Source organism: Urocampus carinirostris, chromosome 2, assembly GCF_059441175.1.
Source record: "Urocampus carinirostris isolate Australia breed hairy pipefish chromosome 2, RoL_Ucar_1.0, whole genome shotgun sequence".
Taxonomy (NCBI): domain Eukaryota; kingdom Metazoa; phylum Chordata; class Actinopteri; order Syngnathiformes; family Syngnathidae; genus Urocampus; species Urocampus carinirostris.
The window spans coordinates 12,270,863-12,283,916 of NC_142350.1; the positions used below are offsets into that span (position 1 = coordinate 12,270,863).

The 13,054-nt window shown below is 41.4% G+C and overlaps 1 protein-coding gene across 4 annotated transcripts in view; it reads left to right on the top strand.

Annotated features, from left to right (window-relative positions):
* Positions 1–412: 412 nt before the first annotated feature.
* Positions 413–13,054, top strand: part of cckb (cholecystokinin b) — a 59,467-nt gene continuing 46,825 nt past the window's right edge. For 2 of the 4 annotated variants that reach the window (XM_088328945.1, XM_088328948.1), the window contains exon 1: positions 414–607. The gene's annotated coding sequence lies outside the window, so the exon portion shown is untranslated. Of the gene's footprint in view, positions 608–13,054 lie in introns of all 4 variants that reach the window. The other 2 variants (XM_088328949.1, XM_088328946.1) reach the window with 2 other exon arrangements.

A 13,054-nucleotide genomic window follows, 5' to 3' on the forward strand; every position in this document is an offset into this window, starting at 1 on the left:
AGATCTAAACATGATATCTATGTCTTGATAAATGCACACGTAAGATTAAGAATCACAAATGTAAATCGCAGATATATCTGTGGCTCTGCAAAATACATGATCCACTCCGGATTTCTTTTTTTCTTCTACTACTGGAGAAATTGGAAATTTGTTTTGAAAGTCCTTAAAAGTGCTTGAATCTGGGCATAAAAAGTGTGAAAAAAACCCGGTTTAGAAAGTCGAGATTTGATCATGACAGTTTATGATTTATCACGACTCTGGTGGGGACTGAACAGAATAGTGTTTCCCCCTTGCATCTGAGATTTTTCCCTCCTCGTTTCTTCTCTGGACTCAATCTCCCATCATACATTTATCCACCCCCTTAAAGGTAATGAATTACCAACCAATACTAATAAACGAATTTCCAGTTACAACGTTTCTTGAATTTTACTGGTATTGTTAATCGCTGTGTATAAATAGATAGAAATAATATAGGGTACCACAATAGCACTATAAGCGAAAGGTCCTCAGACTTGATCAAATCACCTGCGGTCTTGTAGAGATTTGAGAGAAGATATTGAGTACAAGCACTCTGAACGTGAGTAACCAAGTCGAGTCAATTCCTCAGGTATGTGGATTTGGTGTTTTGGCTGAAAAATGTTTTAAGATTTTAACCTGACCCGGAACTCTTGTTAAAAGTCTTACTCGCGTATTTGAAATATTACTAAGTTATCACCTTTGTTGTTCTACAACTCTAAATAAATCATTTTATTCTGTTTTATCTTATTTTGGACCATCATAAAACAGTAAAATGTAAAATTTTCTAGTCGCCATTTTCGGTAGAGGAAATGGCGTCAGTCGTTTTACTTGAGAATGGTGCGGCAGATATCTGCAATAATGTTATCATTTTGCTAACTATTTCCTAATTTAAATGTATGATTGGGGGTTCTAGTCGCCATTTCCTCTTCCGAAAATGGCGTCAGTCGCAACATTTTACTTGTTAACTGTGCGGCAGATATTACTGCAATAATGTTATCATTTTGCTAACTAATTCTTAATTTAAATGTATGATTGTGGTTTGAACCACGATTATCTAAAAGTACTCTTACATTAAATAAGGGTCAAATGTCAATTAGACCTTGTTCAACTCATAATTGAGTAAATATTGGCTTGGGATGATTGCTGGAGAATGCAGTGTGAAATCGCTTTAGGAAGTAATTCGTTAAATTGAGGTCGCCGTTAATAGAATATTCTAAGTTGCATGCGAAAATTGGATTCCTTTTAATTGAAACGCATGTTCTTACAGCAATGATATGTTGCCTTTTGGGGAATTGTAAGCATGAAAATGTATGAGTACAAATTTTATATGATCAACAAATTCACGAATAACCAATGCCCGGTAATATCTATGCAGGACATAAATACTCTCACTTCACTTGAGAAATTATTAAGTAGGATGGTGACCCCTGCTGATCTTACTGTGCCATGGCTATAGTACATTTTATATCCCCATTGTGTAGAGAAGACCAAAATGTATGATTTCTGTACAATACGTTTCTTGTAGGAAACCTATATTATTTCTTTGTTCTTTTCAAAACAAACCTTTAGTTTTTAAGCCCCTCACTTTAACAGATAATAGTGAAACGTTGGTTCTTAAACTGCACACAAGAGTGTTGAAAATAACCAAATATTAGTAGTAGTAGTATTTGATACTTTTAAGTTAAATTATTAGCTACGTTTCAGGATTCGTAAGGGTGCTTGAAATCCTTAAAAACGCATGAATGTTAATGTTATGTTTTGACGGTTTGAAAAGTGCTTGAAATTCGGGTGACGTTCAAGACCGGGTGGAAACATATGTTGGCCTGGAGGGGTGTGGGTGCAACAAGGCTATACTTGCCCAAGGCACATCACAGGGAATGGTCCAACCAACCAACTGGCAAATGTTTGAAAGTTTCCACGTTTTTGGGCAGTCTCTCTCGATAGACCACGCATTAAATTAGGGGTTGGGAACCTATGTCTCGCGGGCCGTAGATGACTCTTTTTTTTTTTTTTTTTTTTTTTTTTTTTTTTTTTTTTAAGGAGTACATGCGGCTCGCGGGCCATATTTGGCTCTTTTAAGGAGACAAATATGGCTCCTTTAAGGGGCCACATATGGCATCTTTATGGGGCCACATATGGCTCACGAGCCATAAATGGCGCCTTTACGACTGGCAGCTGGCATTGGTTTGTTTGGCATTGTTATGTAATGTATCATCAACCGTTTGCTACATGTTACACAGGGCACTGTGAAATGTGTATTAGTGCAACAATTACTTATCATCCATCCATCATCTGCACCGCTTATTCTCTGTACGGTCGGAGGGGTGCTGGAGCCCTTCCCAGCTATCTTCGGGCAGTGGGCAGGGGACACCCTGAACTGGTTGCCAGCCAGTCGCAGGGCACACAGGGACAGACAACTGCTTGCTCATTCACACCTAGGGACAATTTGGACCAATTGACCTCAAATGCATGTTTTTTTGGAATGTGGGAGGAAACCGGAGTGCCCGGAGGAAAACCACGCAAGCACGGGGAGAACATGCAAACTCCACACAGGAGGTTCGATCTCATGACCTCAAAACTGTGCCGCACACGCGCTAACCACTGCGCCGCCGTGCTGCGCCGATTACTTATCACCTATAACTTATTATGGGCCATGTAAAAATTTGAAGGTAATGTTTCTCAGTGGTAAATAATAATGGAAAAAAATTCACGCAACTGTAAATGTAAGCTGCATGATGCCAACAGTAAAGCATCGTGGTGAGAGTGTAATGGTCTTTGGCTGCTTTGCTGCCTCAGGACCAGAACAATATCTGTGGTTGACGGAATAATGGATTCCGGTGTTTACCAGAAGATCCTGAAAGGGAACGTCCGGCCATCAAAGTGTGCCCTCAAACTCGAGCGCTCTTGGATCATGCAGCAGGACAATGATCTGAAACACAAGTAGGTCCACCTCTGAATGGCTAAACAAAACAAAATGAAGGTTCGGGTGTGGCTGGGTACGGATTTAAGTCCTATTGAGATGCTGCGGTGTGACCTTAAACCGGCAGTTCATGCTAGAAAATCCACCAACGTGGCAGATTTGAAACAATTTTGCAAAGAAGAGTGGGACAAAATTCCTTCACAGCGTTGTGAAAGATGCATTACAAATTTTTATGAACGTTTGATTTCTGTAATCGCTGCCTAAGGTGGCCCAACTCAATGATAGGTTTAGGGGGGAATTATTTTTTCACATAGGGCCAGGTAGGGTTTGTCCTCCTTTATGCCATAATTAATGGAATCAACATTCCAAAACTTTCCTTGGGTTGTGTCTGTGTGATATTAAAATTGGTTTGATGATCTTGATAAACATGCAAAAAATACAGAAATCAGGGGGGGGCAAATACTTTTTCTTGGCACTGTCGATCTAAATAAATGTATCGCAGTGTCATCACATTTAAAAATTATATTTTGTTTTGTTTTTCAAAAAATGTTATTTTCGTTTTGTCTGATGAAGTTATTATTACATTGAGTGCCCTGATTGACATTCCCTGTAATTAGTTGAGAATCATTAGAACCATATCAAACAATTTCTCGCAAATATCGTACTTTAGTTCCCTGTTTCTCCTCTAGATGTCACCATTGCCACGTTGACCAATACAATTGTGTAAAAAGAATAGATTCATTGGCGTGGCACGCAGAAAAATGTGTGCTCCAACACATGATCCAGCAAAAATGTTAGAGCTGAGGTGCCATGCAGAATAGTATGATTCAATAAGAAGTACAAAGCAGTCATCCAAATAATTACTTGATTAAAAGTAAAAAAAAATACTCCAGTACTGAGTAACTGTAGCAACGTCTTATTATTTTTTCTAAGCATTTAATCAGATCATCCAATCATCAAACTCCCCGAAATCTAAAATAATTTACAAGTCTGTGTAGTCGGACAGTTTATTTGGGTGTGGCTATAGTTATATACACTGTGCACGGTACACAGATTCCTTAACCACCAGGGCATGTGACAATAGTAATACTAGTCCGCACGGGAGGGCGGTTTCTCTGATCCAATCAGTGTGGGCCCTACACTGGGGAAAAACATTTTTTTCTCAAAATTTTAGGTATCTCATTGTATTATCTGCATTGCATCACTTGTGGCTTTCATGTGTTTGTTGAAATGCTTACTTTGTGCCGATGAAGTTGCGTCATTTTGCTTTCGTGACATTTTAAAGGGTCTTTATTTCCTACATTTTTGTATTATTTATATATGTATGTATATATATATATATATATATATATATATGATATGTATTCCCAAGCAATTTTCCTATTTTTTTCTAGCATTCTCCTTTATTTATTTTCTATAGCATTTTTCCTGGCCTTTTTTTTTTTTTCTTCTTTTATTATTGTTTCTTCTTTTCTCTCTCTTTTTTTTAACCTTATTTAGTTTTTTCTCTTGTCAATTATTTTTTTTATTGTTGCCTTTTTATAGGGGAATTACTTGTCCGCAAAAAGTAATTTTTTGCTTAATGTTACATAATAATTTTTGATTGAAGCAATCAAAACAATCTGAAGAGGCTTTTGTGCGCCAACAGAGCCGCTTTTTAAAAGAAATATGGAATTTCCATCTCTGTGAGCTTATTTGAGTTAGTTAGAGGAGCAACCCGGTGAAGGCAGTTAACTGCTAAATTCTGCAAACGCGTTGCTCAACACACAGATGACAGGCAAAAAGTGCAAGATGAATGAAATGAATGAAAACAGTCCTTCTTTTATTGAGTTTCTTTTTCTTTTCCTGGCTTTTTCAGCTCCAACTAGCACCTTCAAGTCAAGTCATGTTTATTTGTGACGCCCTTAATCACAAAGAGTCTCAAAGGGCTGCATAGACTACAGATTATTGCAAACCACACTATCCCCTGATCTAAAACCTACATGAGGAAAATGAAGAAACCTTTAGAAGGGACCGCACATGCCCTCCATCGTACCTGTCTTATATAAATCGCGTCATTCTGTGTTCATTTTACCGCTACAGCAAGGAAGAGTGATGGTGGCCCAAACCAACTTAAATTTTGGGAGGGTGGAATTCCCCCAGACAAAAAACAAATTTCATCTGCTACAATGTTGGTGTTGCACTGAATGTCGCGAAATAGCCGGCTTGAGAATAAATGCACGAGTAAGGTTAGACATTGCAAGTGACAGATACATTTCTCAGTTATTTTTCTCATCCAGCCGGCCCAAACTCCATCTTGACATGAGCCGGCCCTCCGGGAAATCTCCCGTTCTTCCCGATTAGTCACTCCAGCAATGGTGTGGACTGTAGATGTGTGTAAATGTACAGTGCTCTCAGAGGAACTAATTAGCAGGAGCAGACTGTCTGCAAAAGGCGCCGAGGGGAGCAGGTTCGCATGTTTGTACTCCATGCACACTTAATTGTTTTGCTTAGCCAACAACAGGAAGGTCTGATCTCGAAGGGGAAGGGCACCATGTAAGAATTCCCTTTCTTATCCTCAAAACGCCTATCTGCTCTTATTGTTGAAAAGTGATTTTTGTGGCGCGGGTTGGTTTTAGTGTATTGGCCCTAGTCGGTAGAACGTGACCTGTCCCTTGTTCTTGGCAGATTCATTCCTCAAGAAACGGGGAGGCTCATTGATTGCTTCCGTCTTGGATTTCAAAGTCTTTTCAAGTACACATTGACTTCAATTTCGAGTCGTGTTTACCCTTCGTGTCGTCATCTGTGACATCAATACGAGTGCACTGGTGTGAATAATTTCCGCCCCTTGCGGCTTATATGGCTTTTGGCAATAAAATAGCCTCTTGAATGGTTCAAATATTAGGTGCATGTATATGAAAACGTGTAAATACAGGTACATACAATTCAAAATGGATTCAGAGCTTCAATATAAAAAAAAACAATACGATATTTAATTAAAGGGGCCAAAATACAGTGTTCGTACGGGTGCATCAAATCCTTGAAAATGCATGACTTTCAATGTGTTTTCAGGGTTTGAATAGTGCTTGAATTTTGGGTGAAGGGCTTGTAAGTGCTGTATGTTTCTCGGCAGTCTGACTCGATTACGGCAGCCTGGATGAATTTTTATGAATTTTTCATTGCCCCTATGGGTCACGCCCAAGAGAACAAGTGCATGATAAACATGGCGCTATCGAATGTGTATTTGTTCACGCATCAATTATGGACTTTTATTATAGGCTGTGCAGAACAATGAAGGTGATATTTCCCAGTAGTAAATTGCAACTGGAAGAACTTCCTGCAACTGAAAATGTAAGCTACATATTACTGTACCGTCATTTTACCTAAAACCTATATGGGGAGAGATTTTTCTCAAAAATATTTACACCTGAATTGCTCAGATCCACAAATATATCTGTAATATACTCAAGATCTAAAAATCCTGTCTGGATAAATGCAAATTCAAGATTAATCACATAACAGAATGGCAGATATACTGTGTTTGTGGATTTGCAAAATACTTGATTCACACTGGATTTCTTTTTTTATCGGTACTGGATACATTGGAAAATTTTCAGGAAACGTCTGGCATTAAATGAGTTATATTTTACTGAATATTTTTGGACTCACAAAGTAGAAAGAGTTGTCCCTGTATATTGATTTAAAGAACAAAAATCCAAGGAGACGTTTGGGAGCCGAAAGATACTGTTCTCGAATAAGAGCCAGAATTCCCATCACGACTTTATGGTCATGGCCCCGAGTTGTGATGAAAATTGGAACAATGTAGAGGAAGCAGGGAGGGGCTGGAGGTTAGACGTCAATACGGTTTCACATAATCCCTTCGCCAATGAGTCGGAACCTCACGTGGCTCATCCTTACGGGGGGGTTGTTTTGTCATGGCAACTGCTGCAGAAAGTGAGGGCGGGGGCTTCAACAATGGCGTCTCTCACATCGTCATATTGCCCCTTTTAACCTCTCGCGTCGTCTCGGCCCCCATCTCGTCACGACGGATTTGTCCGTAAACCCGAGTGGCAAGCCCGCGGATTGATCAGAAGTGACTGATGCATGACGGTAGAGACGAAAGAGACAGGGAGGTGCTCGTTGACCTCCGCTCGTAAATCAGCATCCCGTACGCCCTGATCATCCACCCGGCAAAAGTGGACCTCAGAATTCGGGGAAAAGTTCCTGAAATCAAGATTTTCTTGCTGCTTGAGCTTAGGTGGAGCAAACTGGAACACTTGCTTGCTGACATACGTATTGATAAGTTAATAGTTTAGGTAGACACTTAAAATAAAGAATGTTCCAAAAGTCTCGGGCACATTTTGACATCAAATATCTTTGAAACTATTAAGAAACACATCTGCTAAATTCAGAAAACTTGTAATCTTAATTTTTACATGGAATGTTCAAAGATGTTTAATGTGAGCACCATTGGGCACAAGCAAAAATCAAGCAAAATTCCTGCCAAACGCGTCCCAGCATTGCATTGTCGATGGTTACTTCTTTTATTAGCGCCTTCATCTCATCTGTGTCTCTTCAAATACGGGCCATGCAGTTCAATACTTTCACAAATCCTCACCAAAAGAAGTCTCCATATACCGTACATGAAAAGTCGCCTCATTGCGAAAACAAGTCAGTTGTCAAATCCATCATCGCAAAAGACCCGATGAGATGATTTATCAGTGTCTATCAACTGTTGGATTAAGTTTAGGTTCACACTGCAAGGAAATCTGATATATTTGCACAGACGCGACCTGTATCCTACCTATTGAAATCCGTCTGAACGGCACATGTCAGATTTATTTTTAACACCGGACCCAGGCCACTTTCATATGTGGTCCTAAATCCGATACATATCTGATCTTTTGGAATGTGACTGCTCTGTGAACAGTCGAGACGCGTTCATATGACCTGCACAGTCATCAATAGGCGTCACTATTTTGCGTTCAACAAAGCTGGCGGAAGCAGAGAAATACACCATGGCGGACCAAAACACGGAGTGTCATGAGTTCACACATTCATGAAAGATGAACAGCCAATATTGCATCGCATACAACCGGATTTCCAGCATGCTGCTCGACGTCACTGCTGTAAACAAGCAGTGGCGTTCATTATTTAATTGATAATATCCTCTAATAATAGAAAACAATATTTCCATTTAAATCACACCCCACGGAGCGCATTCAATGGAGGGAAACCAAGGTTTTAGATTGAATTGATATTTTTGGGGTACAACGTCCCACTTCTCCATGTTGTTTGTGCTTATACACAAAATAGCAGTTTAGAGTACCCACCCTTCCTGGAGTCCTTGAAGGGTGTTCATGAAAGCACGCCCCGTGGGGACTCCCTCGTACTGCTGGGAGACTTCCAACGCTAACCTTGGCAATGACAGTGGGGGCGTGATTGGGAAGAATGGCCCCCCCTGACCTAAACCCGAGTGGTATGTCGTTATTGGACTTCTGTGCCCGTCATGGTTTGTCCATAACGAACGCCATGTTCATACATAAGGGTGACACATGTGCACCAGGACACCCTAGGCCAGGGGTCGGGAACCTATGGCTCGGGAGCCATATATGGCTCTTTTGATGACGGCATCTGGCTCTCTGAACATTTCTGAACGAAACAAATCAATCAATAATTTTACTAATAATGTTACTTTAGCAAAATAATAATAATAATAATAATAATAAAGTCAGAAAAAAACATGTCCAAAAAAATAAATAAATACACACATTTTAATTTATATATATTCTCACCTGCAACTTTTCGTTCAGGCACGCAGCTAAGAGCCAATCTGTTCTTCGGTGAGCGGGAGGGTCCGCTACCCGGAAAGTCTAATTTTAATGGATAATTTACAACAATCTGCAAAGAAGTAATATTTCCTCGTTTTTGGTTAGCTTTTTTATGCAGAGTAAACCCTTCTAATCAAGAAGATGACGAAAAGGAAAAAAGATTACCGTACGTTTCAGCAGGAATGGACAGAGCAATTTGCCTTTATTGAGAGAGCAGGTTGTGCAGTGTGTCTTATATGCAATGATAAAATTTCCTCGATGAAACGGTCAAATATAAAGAGACACTTCGACACACGCCATGCCACATTTTCAGCGAAATATCCAGTGGGAGACAACAGAAAGAAGGCCTGTCAAGAACTACTTTCCACAGTCCAGGCTAGTCAGCAGCAGCTCCGTGTATGGGCCAAACAAGGTGATTTTAACTCTACTAGCTTTGCTGGTTCTTTAGCAATTGTAAGGAGCGGGAAGCCGTTTACAGATGGCGATTATGCCAAATCATTCATGCTTTATGTGGCCAACGAGCTTTTTGACGACGTTAAGGATAAAGATAAAATAATCAAACGGATAAAAGATATGCCTCTTTCAGCAAGAACTGTGCTGTGATGTCGAATCAAGTGGAGATAAAAACAAGTGAATGACATAAATGCAGCGAAATTGTTTTCCCTCGCTTTGGATGAATCAACAGATGTCAGTCATTTATCCCAGTTCAGTATTATTGCACGCTATGTTGACGGTGACTCACTGCGTGAGGAAAGTCTTGCCGTTTTGCCACTAAAAGGGACAACGAGAGGAGAGAATTTATTCAAGTCTTTCATGGAGTTTGCAAATGAAAAGAATCTACCAATGGATAAACTTATTTCTGTGTGTACCGGTGGTGCTCCGTGCATGGTGGGGAAAAACAGGATTTGTAGCGCTGCTTCGTGAGCAGGAGAACAGACCCATCCTCAGCTTCCACTGTATTCTACATCAGGGGGCACTTGCTGTATTGACCATGTTTGGATCTACTTATGCATGCGAACAGTCGTTCTCACACCTAAAACACATCAAAACCAACCTGCGATCACGTTTAAAAGATGGAAGCCTAAACGCCTGCATGAAGCTGAACCTCACCACCTATCAACCGGACTACAAAGCCATCAGCAAAACCATGCAACACCAAAAGTCGCATTAATAGTAAGTCAGAAGTACTTTTCTTATTAATAAATACCTTTAATTTTATTTTGAACAACATGTTATAACAGAGTCTTATTATAATATATATATTGTTGGTCCGGCGCAGTGGTTAGCGCATCTGCGGCACAGTTCATGTCATGGGAACCTCCTGTGTGGGTTCAAATCCAGCTCCAGACTTCCTGTGCGGAGTTTGTATGTTCTCCCCGTGCTTGCGTGGGTTTCCTCTGGGCACTCCGGTTTCCTCCCACATTCCCAAAAACATGCGTTTCAGGTGAATTGGCCGGTCCAAATTGTCCCTAGGTGTGAATGAGCGAGGGAGTTGTCTGTCCCCGTGTGCCCTGCGTTTGGCTGGCAACCAGTTCAGGGTGTCCCCTGCCCACTGCCCGATGATTGCTGGGATGGGCTCCAGCACCCCCGCGACCCTACTGAGGATAAGCGGTGCAGCTAATGAGATGAGATATTGTTGGTCTTCGATTTAGATAAGAAATTGCTGACCTGAGGGCCTCAGACAGCGGTGAACAAGCAGAGCGGGCAAGTAAACATGGACGGATATGAATAAAACCTCAGCCTGCAGACCAGTTGATTGTTATAATTATAAATAATTGTTAGTTTTTGTTATTAACTTAAACCCCAAATTGTGTCTTATTATACTATAACCTCGTTGATTTTCCTCTTCCATTTAGCTGTTTTTGGTATTAAAATATACATATGGCTCTCCTAGGATTAGATTTTAAAATTTGGGGTTTTTTCGGCTCTTTCAGCAAAAAAGGTTCCCGACCCCTGCCCTAGGCCGTGGTTCATGATCAACTTTGTTGTTGTTTCACCTTGCTGTGTGCCATCAACACTGTTTATAGTGGCGATGGGGTGCTGCTGACCTCGACCCGGGACGTTGTTAATCGGTGGGCAGAGTACTTTGAAAGCCTCCTCAATCCCACCAACACGTCTTCCTCTGAGGAAGCAGAGCCGGGGGGACTCAGGTGGGTTCTCATATCTCCGGGTTGAAGTCACTGAGGTGGTCAACCTGCTCCTTGGTGGCAAGGCCCCAGGGGTTGCTGAGATCCGCCCGGAGTTCATTAAGGTGCTGGATGTTGTGGGCATGTCATGGTTGACACGCCTCTGCAACGTCGCATGGACATCGGGGACAGTGCCTCTGGATTGGCAGACAGGGGTGGTGGTTCCCCTTTTCAAAAAGAGGGACCGGAGAGTGTGTGTTCCAACGACAGGGGAATCACACTTCTCAGCCTCCCTGGTAAGGTCTACATGTGTTCTGTGGGCTTGGAGAAGGCATTCGAACGTGTTCCTCGGGAAGCCCTGTGGGGGGTGCTCCGGGAGTATGGGGTACCGCACAGTCTTATCCGGGCTGTGCGGTCCCTGTATGCCCGGTGCCAGAGTCTGGTCCGTATTGCCGGCAGTAAATTGGATTCCCTTCTGGTGGGAATTGCACTCTGCCCTTTGTGACTGATTTTGTTCATAACTTTTATGCACAGAATTTCTAGGCGCAACCTTGGTGGGGAAGGAGTCCGATTGGGGGGCCTCAGCATTCCATCACAGCTTTTTGCAGATGATGTGGTGCTGTTGGCTTCCTCAGGCCCTCATCCTCATCCCTCACTGGAGCGGTTCGCACCTGAGTGTAAAGCGGCCGAGACAAGGATCAGCACCTCTAAGTCCGAGACCATGGTATTCAGCCAGAAAAGGGTGGCATGCTCCCTTCGGGTTGAGGATGGGATCTTGCCCCAAGTGGAGGAATTCAAGTATTTTGGGGTCTTGTTCACGAGTGAGGCCCTGGGGACAACCCAGGACACGCTGGAGAGACTATGTCACTAGGCTGGCATGGGAACTCCTCGGGGTCCTGTCGGATGAGCTGGAGGAAGTGGCTTGGGATAGGGACATCTGGGCTTCCCTGTTAAGGCCGCTGCCCTCGTGACCCGACCCTGGATAAGCGGAAGATAATGGATGAATGGATGGAACGTTCCACAGTTAACATCCATGAGTACTTGAGTCCACCAAAAACGAGTGCATTGCGTGTGACATCATTTGTCGTCTGTGGCATCCACACAGAAGATCAAGTCACATACAAATCGAATTAAGTTGGAAATGTGAACAATCTAGAGAAAAAAATCGGAATTGAGCATTAAGCTCTGCAGTGTAAACCTAGCCTAACTTTAGCTTCTAAGACGTCAGGTGCAGTTGTCTTTTTAAGACATGCCACAGCTCTTTCGATCGATTTGCTGTGGCTCTGCTGGAAAGCAGTTCAAACTTGTCTAATCTTCTGAAGTTGAGGGGCGTCCCGTTCTTTAAACTGGGCATGATCCGTTATGAATTTGCCATTTCATCTTACTGTGGACTTTCCTCTGGTGTTTGAATTTTCAAAGAAATGCACGCTCATTATTCAGTTTTTGCAAATTCAAGCACACAAATTGCCTTTCCTGGTTGAGTTAAAGCCTAAAGGGTCTGAAAAGAAATGTTAAACTCAATGGCCTCACACAAGACTTAATGTAATTAGCTTTAAAATGGCACAATTTTCATGTTACTACGATTCATTTTAAGGAGAAATAGAGCCTTTAAATGTTCCCAGTACTTTTGAACATCCTGTAAAAAGAGGACATCGAAGGATTTTGAACTGGCTAGGAGAACAGGAGAGAATTTAATCAAACCCCTAGATAAAAAATTCCAACTTGTCCTAAAATATTCACCCCTGAGCCCTTTTATTAAATCTCCTGGGTACAAAAACTAGATCAGCCCTATAAGGGTGTGGAAATCAAAGAACATGATAGGTCAATGGTGACGATGATGTAAATAACGCATAATAGTCAAATTAACAAACAACAGTCGTTGCATGCAAATGTTTTACCCTATTGTTAGTAATCTTCCCCAGTGCCCTCACCACCCTAAACATGTGGGCAAAACTAAAAAAATATATCTTTCGACTTTTTTGGGAATTCTCGTTTTTGGTGAAAGTTATTTCACTTCTTTCATTGTACCATTGTTTCGATGCACTATTCTGGTATTTTTAATTGCAATATAATTACAACTGAGGCCAGTCTCTATGTTGTAAACATTTTTGCCTATTTTTCCCGACAGTCTTTTATTTGTTTATCTATTATCTATTTGATCTATTCCTGTATTTAAACTT